The sequence below is a fragment of the Anopheles coustani genome, chromosome 2, assembly GCF_943734705.1.
Source record: "Anopheles coustani chromosome 2, idAnoCousDA_361_x.2, whole genome shotgun sequence".
NCBI lineage: Eukaryota > Metazoa > Arthropoda > Insecta > Diptera > Culicidae > Anopheles > Anopheles coustani.
This window is the reverse complement of record NC_071289.1, coordinates 23,247,738-23,257,397: the sequence shown is the minus strand read 5'-3', so window position 1 is coordinate 23,257,397 and position 9,660 is coordinate 23,247,738.

Sequence of the window (9,660 nt, the reverse complement as noted above, 5' to 3'; positions counted from 1 at the left end):
AAATTACCATAGTACGTTCATGATTGACATGTCCTTTCCATTGTTTTGCATCTTAACCGTCTAATCGACATATGGAAATGGAAGGCTTACAAAGGACCGTACTGACAAGAGGCTTTCGAGTCGGTTCAACTGCAATCTCCTTCCCTTAATTCAATTGTGTCTTTACTCTGTACTTCGATGTCGAGATGGTTGTGATTTTCTAATATCTCAAACTCTCTCCAGTATGGAGAAAAAGTAGTGTTCCGATGGTAGTTATTCATTACATTGTATGGATTTTATTGATACATCTGCTTTAAAGTTAAGGTGATCAATTAATGTATGCATTTCTAACACGTGTGGGAAATTTAGATTGATTTTTGGTGACACGTATCTGCCTTCCCACACATGTATTACATATCATTCATAATCAATTCGCGCTTAAGTTTGCATAAAGTTTTATTTCTATGACTTACGTTTTAGTTAAAACAAAGTATGGTTTTGCCAAGCAAAAACTAGCTCTTACAGAGTGCATCACACTACGGTGGAATAAAATTAGTAGTTTTGTACACAGCCTGTTTGACCGCCCGGAAATCAAAAACGCACAAAATTGAAATAAATTATACGTTTTCTCTCCCAGTGCGCAAACAAACCTTAAATAGCTCTTTCCTATGGTAGTGAAGTGTAACAAGATGAACCAATACGACACGTAGCGCAAAATGAAACCAGGCATTAAACTAAACAAATGTACATCTACTCTAAAGCAATATTACTGAGATCAAAGTTAAGAAGTAAGACAGTCAGACAAACGAATTTGGGCGGAGCGTGTATAAAGTTAGCACTATGTGTTGTTGGCGGAAGAAAATATCATTAAATCCACTATATAATTTTTACAAGCAATCGCAGCTAAATTGAAGACACAAGGTCATGAGATTGCTATTTGAGAGGCTGCGAATGATGGTTTATTGACAAAACCTGCCTCATGTTCCACGCTAAACTACGATGGTACAAGTCATCCGAAATACTGCTATAGGTACATTAAATGAGGAGAAAAACGTAGCTTAGCAAAGTATGAGTGTCTAGTGTCTAGCACAGATTAGTTTCGAATTCTCTTTAAGCGCATCAAACAGACAACAGACTCTAAGCATATTATTGGCTAAATATGTGATAAAACAAACCCGATGATGCTTGGTTTAAAACCAAGCACTCAAAAAAGCCTTTAAAAATTACAACAACAAACAAACAAAAGTGGAAAATAGAGCAAACCAAATTAGGCAACATAAGGCGTAAGCATACCACACACAGTCGAATAAGTACTGGTACAAGGCTTTGCCAATAATTGAAACTAATGACTCTCCGCAAACATTCGAAACAGGATTTATATACATTCAACCGCATGAGTCGTTTTTCGTTCCCATTTTTGCCTCCAAGGGGTGGGATCCAATTACTTGCTGATACGTGTTCGCGTGGTCTGGAGGAATATTATTGTTTGGTTAAAATATTAAACGGGGCTGAGGTAATAGTACAGCACGATCATGTAATATTAACCAAGGCTGTCTCCACTTAGCATACTTGTTAGCGAAAAATTGGCAGGAAGGAGGGAGCATATGTGATTTATAAATGCAAAACCTGAATCCTAAGTCCCGAAATCAAAGGTAATGTGGTACCCTGTGTATGTCCGGGACGGGATGAAGTGTGATAGTTTTGATGTTCATTCGACGGTTTTGTAACTCAGCAGAAAAAACGGGGCTTGTGTGTATTGACAACGCTTGTAAACCATATTGTTCTTGTGACGGTTATTCATGTGAACCAATTGACAAAAGCATGCAATTTGCCTCGACTTTCGTGCGTGTATATAATTAATATCATCAACAAACCAACAAAATAATTGTATGAGTGATGTTTTAAGATATCTTTAGCGAAACAAACTAACCAGCTGGGCAAAAAAGGCACCCACATACCTAAATGTGAAACAAAATGACACGCAAATGCGAATGAAGCAATTATCATAACTTTGTAGATTACAATGTTTAAGTTAATGGCGGAGGGATAGTGGGTATATTTTGGTGATTGAAAAATATCATTAAAACAAAACAAATGCACAGAGAGACTACTCGGCATGATCCACGATGATGAGTGGCAGATTGCAAATGGAATACAACACAACATAGAAAAACCGTAATGTTTAAACAAAAGGATGAACCAATAATCTATTTATAAAATAATCGATTAGCAAACTGCTGGGTGTTGTAGTTCGAATACATAGAATGTACATGAGGAAATGACATGAATTTAATCCAACGCTTCGTCGACGTTCTGTGGAATGCAGATGTTAATTTTTAAGGTTTATAATAATTGGTTAAACACCACACGAGCAACACCGGAAACGATGCGTGAATTACTTCAGACGATAAATTCAGGCGGTAACTTCATAATAGGCTAGTAACAATGGGATAAACGATTACGTATAGAAATATCGAAACAAAATTAACACAATCATTATCGAGAGTGTAGAATAAGGAATATGTGACTCCAATGATGGAAACAATATCAAGGAAACAAGATAAATGACAACAGTTAATTGAAGAATCATCGAAAGGTCTGCAAACTAGGACTGATTAGACCGACCCAATATTACGACCCGAGCTATGACAATATATTAAAAACGTTGTATTCTTAACTCAAACAAACTGTTCGAATCATTTAACACCGTGCGTTCGGCGAGGAGGTGCTAGAGTACGTGTAGTATTTTACTTTAATTTTTTTTAATAATCCAAAAATAATAGAGGCCCCTACCTCTACCACACGCATCAGCCGCTGTTGTATAGCTCCGGTACGCCAATCATACTCAATATACAACCACTTGGTTTACTGTATGTGATGCCTTTTTCCCCTCAGCTGGTGTCGGTCCGTTGCTTCAGCGTTGCTATCCAATTCCGTACTTTAACACTATACTCTAAAACGGTTCCGAATATCGCAGCTACCTGATAAGTACGTAGCGCAGAACACAGCATAAAGACGCAAAGCTGGCTAGGGCTGCGCTCCATAAAGTGCTTTTTTATGATGTATATCCCTTTTTTGGTTGGTTTTGTTCGTGCAAAAGCTCAGCTTAACACAGATTCGATCTTTTCCACTCTAGTCACAAAAAATTTGCCCGAAAGACGGCGATTGTCGATTGGCAGCAAGCAATAGATGAGTGATATAACGATGAAAAGTGCTGAGAAGCGGAAATCACACAAAGGCCAAACTTTTGCATAAACTATATTGTGCGCATACCAATGCAATATATCCTACATGCTACAAAGGGGAAGAACGTTACTTTTTTTACACTAAAAGAACAAAAGGGAGGGAGAATCGACAGAATGCATAAAAAAAAACAAAACAAACAAACCAGAAAAAAAAGATACCAGATGTAATATCTAAGCTTGCAAAAAGGATGTGTCGAAAAATCGAAGCTTAACAAACCTTTTCGTGTTCCTTGTATTTTCCAAAAAAAGAAAACAAAAACAAAACCCGACCGAAGTTTGTGAGGAAACAAATCTCTATAAACCTAAAAAAAATATAAGTGTACTTTTGCTCTTAACTCTTCTTAGTGTGAAATGCATATAACTATATACTCAACCGGTAGCATGCTGTAACTCAATACTGTGTTGTAAGACTTTTAGCAACTAAAGTTTTACGGTCGATTACTATGTAAAACATGACTTATACGTTTATCTAAATTTTGTCTTACAAATGTGTGAGCGTGTGTGTGTGTGTGTGTGTGTGAATGTGTAGATGGCTTCGCAAAGCCTTTTGAATAGGGTATATCTAGGAATTAAACAATGCCTAAATCAGTAAAAACAAGACAAACATTGGACGGTGCTCTTGTGACAAAGAATTTCAGACCTGACTATAAAAGCAACACCTCTAGTTATCGCGCTGGATGGTGAAAGCTAGGACGATTTATTATAAGTTATAACTTGTACCATCCTACACATCGGAACGAGAAAAAATCGGTCAAATATTCAAATAACAAACTAAACTGTAGCTTTAAGATCACGTGGTGAGGGAATAGAAAATTGATAATAAATAGTGAAACTAGTAAGTAAGCTGATCAATGGTATGAGTCTAGCTGTATAGGTTTGGACAACAGTGACTAATTCCTGATGAACGATGCACCCTAACCGCCGAAGTGTGTGATTAACTTTGTACGTACGGAACAGGAGAGGAAAAACTAAGCTAAGTTAAGAAAAACACTGATTGTATTTTAATGTGTATTACAGCAGGGGATCACAAACCAAGCAAACGGTAGTTGAAAAAGCCGGGTAGAAGCATCCATCGATGCACACGGTCCGGTGCAGTCACGGTCCCGATGCCAAGCCATTTACTCCAAATAGTTAAAACGTAGCGAACAACATCATCGTTAAAAGTGATTTTATCTTATCAACCAACTGTAAAATGCAGCTAGCTGGCACAAGAAAGGCCTAAGGTAATAGTGGAGACGGAGTTAGATTGTTAGACATTCAAAACAAAATGCAACCAACAGATTGTGTGAGATTGATAAAAGTCCATCAAACATTTCCTTAGTTTCAAATAGTGTAAGGTAAGGAAGAGAAGCGGGGGAAACCAATAGCAAATACTAAATCAAGTGTAATAAGACGGTACCTAAACTAATGGAGTACAGTCAAAAAGTGCGCGGAAATGATGGTAGAAGCTCACCTTAAAAAAATGTATCAACGATGCGAGTATTAAAGCACAACTTGGTTTATAGTTGGGGGTTTATCGCAGAAAAACGACTGGCTTCGAACACCCTACGCCATTTTGTTCGGTGTCGAGGTTCGTCCCAAAACATTAAAAGGCTGTGCTCTGATGTACGCGTTTGACAGAAAGGATACGCGCACACGTTCATACAATTTGAACACACCCGTTCATTCGAACTTGTATTACATAAAGTTGTCTACCGCACTATTCAAGTAACTTAAACAATACGTTCTTTGGTACTATTTTAGCATAGAACGTTAAATGATTATCCCTTGCAATCTTTAGCCCCCATTTCATGGTGGTTAGTACGCACATGTTTAGTCTATGCCATAATCCATCAAAAACTAAAATTTGCTCATACAATTTTTACTGTTGTAAGGTGGTTTGAAACTGCGAACTTATTAGAGCAGAGGTCGAAGATTTTGCGGTACAACAGTACGTTATCAAATCAATCCAATTTACACACCGACATCTTTGCCAACTTTTTGAAACCTAGTGTGACGCAGAATTCGCCTTCAACAAGTACTTACCATCCTAGGCGCATTCATTGAACACGCACGTGCATAAGTCGTGGACCAGAAGAGAAATGTTGCGTAAAACAATCGGTTTGGACTGTCGATGCGAGATGACCAGTCGATTGTGCAGTTTTTTGGTTTTTGTTAGCTATTTTAGTTCCCCTTTTCGCTGACAGCACAAAGAAAATCAACGCTTAAGACATTTGAATTACTTATCATTTGCTAAGTATTGTTTAACAATACCGAAACACATTCCTAAAGAATGATATTATTCAGGCTCTATCTATCAGATATTAGTACTAGTTATTCTATTAGACTAAAATTGAAGATGCAACAATCGTTAGGGTTAGCAAACAATGTTTTGAAAGATATATTTTACTAACTTATTTTTGACAGAGGTCCCAGAAATTTAAATCTTTACATTGAAAGCAATACGTTTTAATAACACTACATTAATACATTAGGTTTGTGGCCTTATTTCAGTACCTTAGTTTGTAATAAAAAACTTCCTTTACAAAAGTCTTCTTTTCTACACGTGTAGGACATCTGGCAAAGAACAACTTTTATCCTTCTTTCTACTACTAAATGTTACGGGTTCCTCATGTGATGCGTACAAAACTGGAATTAAATTAAACACAAGTTAGTGGAGAATTATGAGACGTGAGATTGAGGCATTAATTTACTGTAAAAGCCTCTCACATACAAACAGATCTAGTTCGATTGGTTGAAAGGTTGACCTCCGAATGTGACAAGCAATGCTGTCTAGTGCCAGGTGGAAAAATAGAATGGAAACCTTTCATATTGTGTATCAATTTTGTTTTTCATCACTTTCGTCTTTTGCGTATTAGTATTCGGATTTCGTTTTTCTTTACTGTCAAGGGAAGTAATTATCTAGAGATGTATGTTGAGTATTTAAAAAAAAATCTTTTAGAAATTAAACACTTAAATTACATGTAACAAGTTCATACCAAGGACTATCTGAAATGTGAAACAAAAAATTAAAAAAAAAAATGTCTGCAGTGCATATATTGTCTATTGACCGCTAAATCCGGCGTAATACGAGCGGCAATAAAATCTGCACGATAGACGGACTATATCACGAAATATTGTTGAAAGCAAACCAAAAAACAAAAAAAAATATGTCATGCGACAGAGAGTGCCTTAAAAACTGCCACAGCTTTGTCAGTGCTAGGATACGTAACGTTTTCCGAGCGTTTAAATAGCGTCATGAAATTGACTTTCGTAATTGCGTACCTCTCGGTCCGTTTCCGCGGAGAATCAGCATCACGAAGCAAATCAAACATGAGCTTACAGTAGTTATCAGAAGATACAGATGAGGAAAACACATTGTAGGAAGCAAACATGAAAAAGGACCCATCGAACCAGAAAAGAAAAACTTGCCAAATGTAACCCTGCAATGCGCTTTGAAGAGAATAACAATTTTCCGGCGAAATCAACCGAATGTCTTAAACGGTCCCGTGTCTCGATTTGTATCTCAAATGATATTATTTTCTCATTGCGCACTATTTTTAAATCTTATCCTTAAGCCGCAGTGGAAGGTGAACTAAAATATGTAGACCCAACGATTGGAACCATGTAGAGTGGTAGCAAACGATTCATAAATTGTACGCACGTGTGCGCGTGCCGTATGAGAGTGGCTTGGTATGATTCAAGCGCAAAGTGTAGATGACGATGAAATGAAGAAATATTTGCAAAAAAAAGAATGACGTTGAGTTCAAATGAAAAGGACAGAACACAAAGCATTTGTTGTTAGAGAACAACAGACTATGGACACCAGTCGGTTTTTTCGTTATGCAAAAATCAACTATTTCAAGGATCAGCATACAATTTTTGTTGCCCGAATGCCGATCCGGTAGTCCAGCGAAAACCCTGAAGCCAAAGAGAGTTCCAATCAAATCAAACACAACTTAACAAGCAGCGAAGGAGCTGAAGGATCGACAGCGAAACCCGATTACGGCGAGGTTTGAAACATATCACTGGCAACCTAATCAATCGTTTGATGCATGAGCGAGGGTATCGCTCTCGCCTTATTCGCGATCGCTTAGTGTGGACATAGAGGTTGTTTTCTCCCGGTTGCCGGTAAAGTGAAACGGTTTGCATTCAAAGAAAAATCCGTAAGGTTTTCCAGCCACATTGTAGAGCAGAAAAGAAGGTAATAGTGCGCCCGCCAAAGTTTGAGACAACTTTGCCAAATCGCGGAGAGTGTTCTATCCCTAAACATTCCGAGCTACTGATTGGGGCAAACATTAGATGGTCCAACTGTTGCATCCCTTCGTTACCCAAGAATGGCACCTGTTGCTCAACTCTTGCAAAACGATGGTGCTGTAAAGGCACCGTAAGGCGGCGGATGCACTTGACACGGCCGGAAATGAACTATCAGCGAAAGTACAAACGTTCGAGTTCCAAATGCAGGTTACTGCAGAGCGTGCTAGTTAATCAAACTCCAACAAACACATCCAATCGTATACGAACACCAGTCGAGCACAAACTGCACGACAAAAGGACGTTATATTAGCGCAAAGTTTCGAGACGAATGATGGAAGCAAACCATGACGATACGTATAATCTGTTATACAATGACCACAATGATGTGCCACAGGTTCACCAAACCACCAGCCCACAATTAGACAGCGTGCAATTTTGAACCGGAAAAGCGTTCGATTTGTTACGGCGAATGAAGGAGACAGAAGGGAGTGTAGGGGGAGAGGATTCATGGGTTCGCTGATAAAGCAGTCGCATGTTCCACCGGATTTTCGAATACGTCGAAATACGCAGCAAAGTATCGAAGTACCTGTATCGAACGATGCGGCCGAGATATCAGAAGAATATAAAATCTTAACTATGCTGAAAAACATTTGTGTAGCAAGCAATTGCCATAACTACTGACGGTAACATGAAATAATTGATCGAAACACGTGAGTCGACGAGTCGATCAAACTCAAACATTAATGACGAGGGTGTATAAGGACTCACGTACCTTTCCATTGCGAGGTCCAAGTAATGAATGTTGCCGGTAGAGCGTCAGTGATGGAGATGGTATCTCCGCAATAATGATCCGGGCGTGAACAAATGCCCTTACCACTCAAACCCTATTATCGGCGCATTGACTTATAGGGTCAATCAATGCTACTAAAATTGGTGCTAAATATAAAAAAAAATAAACAAAACAAGTTACGAACTTAAACCATATATATGAGCATAAAAATGCAAAACGAATGAATGGCGCCGGAGTTGCAGAATGCATCCAGTCTATCACTAATAAGTAGATCACTAATAAGGTAGTGGCTTGCTTTTAACTGTGTGGTTATATGCTGTGTGTGTTCTACTAGGTCGGACGAACGTTCCGAGACAAATATGGTGATAAATTGGGAAGTGTGTGTGAAAATACTATAACACAATTATTTACCTAATTCTAGGCAATGAAGATGCTAGACAAGGGAATGAATAAAAAACATACTAGATATATGCTAAGAGTAAGTAAGCAAAAGTTCATCGATAAGATATATATTCAAAAAGGAAACTAACTTGTAAGCATATATAGCATTAGCCAACTCTTCAAGTAATGCGCATTTTATATTTTAAGTAAATTGCTGTAATTTTTTCTGACTATTGATTAAGTGCATGCAAGGCATTCGTATCAAGTTGGAGAACCCTACGTATGTGTCGTATTGAGGATAGCGCATCAAAAAAAAAAGGAATCTACTAAAATTGTTAGTGTTTTTATTGTGCTTCGAAGCGAACGGTGGGAATGTGGAAAAATATGAGGCTATCATTGTTGCTGGACATTTGGATAAACACGTAAAATGAGATCCCTTGTTGGTGAAGGTGAACCGTGGAACAGGGTTATATATAGTACATACTTATAGTGCTGCAATCTAATAGAGGATCAATTATATACTACAACTACTGGTGGTACTGATTTAACACAAAATGAAACGTACATTCGTAGCGATTATATACTACTATGTAAGAACAACCATAACGAATCCCATAACAGAAACCAGTAACAGTGTATAACAACCAATGTGGATCAACAACCAAAAACCAATGAGAGCAGAGACTTTCTCGGGATTTGGCTGTGCACAAATTGAAAAACATCATGATGCAAACAAGAGTAATACAAACAATGTTTATAAAAATGGCAACCTGTCAATGCATAATTTGCAATGCATAGAAAACATTGTCAACAGAACCTGTTTTAGGTTGAACAATCATCTTTACTCACCATGATGCTTAGCTCAAATAAAACCAACTCTCTACAGATTCGACCAATGATTGAAAATTTCATATAGTATAAAGATAAAAATTACAAAAAATAACATTGGGTGATTGTTACTCCCACTTTTATTGTATGTATGTATGTGTCGAATGTGCGTGTGCGTGTGTGTATGTAAACCGATATCGT